Genomic DNA, 4,380 nt, shown 5'->3' on the forward strand with positions numbered 1-4,380 from the left:
CTACAGGTACTTGTTTACCATGCTGTGTCCGGCCACCAAGTTTCCAGAAGCAATCCCTTTGAAAGAGCTCAGCTCCACCGAAGTAGTAGACGCGCTTTTGACAGTGTTTGCACGAGTTGGGTTTCCAGCCGAAATTCAGGCAGATCAAGGGTCAGTATTCACGAGCGCACTGACTTCCACATTCTTGCAAAAGTGCGGGGTAAAGTTAATACACAGTTCTGTCTATCACCCTCAGTCACAGTGTAGAGAGGTGGCATTCGGTGCTTAAGCGAGTTTTGCGTGCGCTCTGTTACGAGCACAAGGAGGACTGGGAGAACTGTCTGCCGGCAACTTTGTTTGCTTTGCGAACGGTTCCACATGAAGCGACAGGGTTCTCACCAGCAGGACTAGTGTATGGGAGGACACTCCGTTCTCCACTGAGAATGTTAAGAGAGATGCGGGAGGAAAGAGGGGAGAGTCCAACCGTGGTTGAATACGTGCTAAATTTACTGGAATGGCTAAGCGCAACCCAAGAACTAGTCGGAAAGAACATGGCACTAGCTCAAAAGAACGCCAAATTCTATTACGACAGGAATGCGAGGCTTCGTACGTTTAACGCCGGAGACCAGGTAATGATCCTCAAACCTTCAAGAAAGAACAAGCTTGAAGTTCACTGGGACGGGCCCGTTAAAGTGTTGCACAAACTTTCAGATACCAACTATGCTTTGAAAATGCCCGGTCGCAGGAAGGAAGTGAGGATATATCACTGTAATTTGATGAAGCCGTACGTAGAGCGGAGCGGAGTCGTTAACTATACCGTCAAAGAGCCGGATGGCATTGGTACCAAGTTTAAGGAGTATAGGGCAACCTCCAACTCTGAAATCGGCCTAGAAGAAGTAGTAGAACACTCGGTAAGCTCGCATGCTCTAAGACCCGAGCAGCTAGATGAGCTAAAAGGGGTGTTAGGGGAATATCTCGACAGATTCAGCGATCGGCCGGGTAGAACCGAACTGATAACGCATGAAATTGAGCTGACCTCTACCGAACCAGTAAGATCAAAACCTTACAGGGTGTCTCCAAGACAGAGAGAGATTATGGAGGCAGAGATACAGCGCATGCTAGAGTTGGGAGTTATTGAGCCCGCTGAGAGTGACTACACGTCACCGCTAATACTCGTAGAAACCCCTAACAAGGACCCTCGTCCGTGTGTTGACTACAGGAAGTTAAATGCGATCACTAGGGATCAGCTGTACCCGATACCCAACATTGAGGAACGAATTGAAAGAGTTAGCGCTGCTAAATACATTTCAACTATAGATCTCGTGCGGGGGTACTGGCAAGTTCCCCTTTCAGAAAGTACCAGCCGCTATGCCGCATTCATCTCGCCTGTAGGCACTTTTCGCCCTCTCGCACTCAGCTTCGGGCTGAAGAACGCGCCGTTTAGCTTCTCTAAGTTAATGGATATTGTCCTAAAAGACTTGCAGGAGTTCGCCTTACCTTATCTTGATGATGTAGCCATTTTTTCGGACAGCTGGGAACAACACGTATCGCACCTCAAACAGGTGTTCTCACGGTTGAGGGAAGCCGGCTTAACGATGAAAGCGGAAAAGTGTAGGTTTGGTTGTTCGCAGGTTACTTATCTGGGCCATGTTGTCGGTCAGGGCATGAGACGGCCGGCTGAGCTGAAAATAGCGACGATTGGAGATTTTTCTCAGCCGCGCACGAAAACGGACCTTCGTTCATTTTTGGGACTTGTGGGGTACTATCAACGGTACATTCCGAATTACTCGCAATTGGCAAGTCCATTAACAGACGCCCTCCGAAAGGGAGCACCGAGTAACGTACACTGGGATAAGGACAAAGAGAACGCTTTCCAAAGTTTGAAAACGCTATTGGTTTCTCGCCCTGTGCTTCGCGCGCCAGACTACACAAAGGAATTCATAGTTCAATGTGACGCAAGCGACAGAGGTATGGGCGTGGTACTTAGTCAGGTCGGCGACGATAACGAGGAGCATCCTATCCTCTACGCCAGCCGTAAACTAAATGTAAGGGAGGAAGCCTACAGCGCTTCAGAGAAGGAATGCGCTTATTTGGTTTGGGCCGCCCAGAAGTTGTCGTGTTACTTGTACGGAGCGAAGTTCATCTTCGAGACCGACCACTGTCCTCTGACGTGGCTCAATCAAATGTCACACAAAAACGGCCGCTTGCTCCGATGGAGCCTCACTCTCCAAGAGTACAACTTCTCCGTTAGATATAAGAAGGGAAAGTTGCATAGCAATGCGGATGGTTTGAGCAGGCTAAATTGAATTCTGCGTTTGAGGGTCCCGCCTAAATTTTAGGGTTACTAGTGTTAACTTTTATTAAGCGAAGAAGATCCCCTCTCATTTAGCAGGATTCCCTCCATGATTGCTGGATGTGTCAGCAGGAATTTGCTTCAGAAATTGGCATAGCGAAATGTAGCATTTTTTTTGTTTCTGCACTTATGTTGTTGTTGTTTTTTTGAAGCCTAGCGAGTCTAAAGTGAGAGCCAATGCGCGTCATCTCGGCGCAGAGCCGTGTTGTGGGGTTCATTTTGCAGTTGCCTGTCCTTGTTGGATGTTTTGGGGCGGTGACATCAATGCACAAGTGGTCGCTGCGAGCCAAGACATCAATCCCCCCCTGACCAGCAGCCGTTCTCTTCCTGCCTAGCGGTTGTCAGCGCTAGACAGTCGAGACTTTCCGGGCCATGGAGGCGCTGTTAAGAATGGCGAGCTGCGAAACAAGATTGCCACACAGTTACGACAGGGCGACACGACGCGCACCTCTCCCTCTCCGTCGCTGCAGCTGGGAGGCGTTCGAAGAAGCGGCCTTTGCGCTGGAATCCGCCGCCTTCCCCCAGCCCCTTCGACATTGTGACGGAACTAGTTCGGTGCGTGAACAATGATTCCAGATTTCCCCAACGCGGAGCTGATTTGACATACATGGACAAGCTGCCGCGGGAACTACGTATTTTTGTGCTTCTCGCGCTTCGGAGTGGCGCAGAACAACGAGCGACCCTCGATCGGCTCCGATAGTTCCCGGAACGGCACCCCGCGCGGTTGCCTCTGTGTACAGAGCGCGGTTGCCTTTGTGTACGTAAACTGATCTGCAGTGCAGCGGCGAGTTGGTGATGAGTAAACGAACAGTCGCCGCGTCGTATGACCGAGGGATCGAGTGTATAAAAACTGTGGTTGTGCGAATGCTGTGAAACACTTCTCTTGAGCAGTCATGTTAGACTGAGTCACTTCTCTCATGCAGTCATGTTGGACTGATACTCTTTTTCTCAAGCAGTCATGTTAGACTGATTTAATTTCTGTAAATAAACCCTTTTCCTCGTTCTCGATGAGAAGCAGTTCTTCACTTCATCAACGATCTCAGCGTAAATAAGTTGGACGACGGCATGGGCCAGCTACCTTCGAATTCATGCCGTACTCCAATCTTGGCAAAGGACCACGGACGATGGGATTGAGCCCCCAATCCTGACAGCAGCTGTCCGTTGTGAGAACTGTGGTACACACCCTAAGCGCATCTGTGTTGTCAATTACAGCTAAGCACATGGCACGCCTCCCAGGGTAACAGGCCGCATCAGTGTACGAAACCGGTGTCATTGTGGCGCCATCTCCAAAAATGCGTGCCAGGGCCTGGGGTTCGGGCGCGTCTGCGGCGGGCGTGTCGCTCGGGATGCATATTGCGGGGAATCGGAGCTACTTGAATGCTAGCGCGTAGAGCAGGAGTGAGGCGATATTGTGGGACGTGTTTGGGTGTATCAGGGACAGGGTAGCTAAGATGAGAAAGTATAGTGCAGCCCTGACGGCTGCGCCTGAAACGTTGGAGCTGACCATTGCGATGAGCCTCGAGAAGCTCGCCTACGGTGTTGTGGATACCAAGCTGAAGAAGCCGTTGTGTGGAATCATGTGGAGGCAGCCCAAGAGCCGTTTTCACTGCCTTCCGTATAGAAGGGCGTCCATCTTCTGAGTTTGAATGAGGGTGAGAATATCATAGGAGAGATGATAGGTGAGCCGGCTGATTATCAGCGCCTGTACTATGTGGAAGATATCTTTCTCGCGAAGGCCTCTTCTGCGATTAGTAATGAGGTTTATCATATGTGTAACTTGTGCTATCTGCTGACCCAGAAGGTGTCTAGTGTGGGAGGCTTTGCCATCAGACTGAATCTGGAGGCCCAAGATATGAAGTCTAGCTACCTGAAGGATGGGGCTGCCGTGTCTACTCCAATTCGGTGGACTGATTCGTTGAGGCGACGTCTCTGTTGGGCCGGTATGCCGGGAAAGCGCCCATGTCCTTTTCATCGTTGTGCACAGCGTTGTTGCAGGAATCTTTGCGGGGGAGGAGGAGCAGTCCTGATAGGTGGCGCTGAAGATGTGT

This window comes from Dermacentor albipictus, chromosome 1 (genome assembly GCF_038994185.2).
Source record: "Dermacentor albipictus isolate Rhodes 1998 colony chromosome 1, USDA_Dalb.pri_finalv2, whole genome shotgun sequence".
NCBI lineage: Eukaryota > Metazoa > Arthropoda > Arachnida > Ixodida > Ixodidae > Dermacentor > Dermacentor albipictus.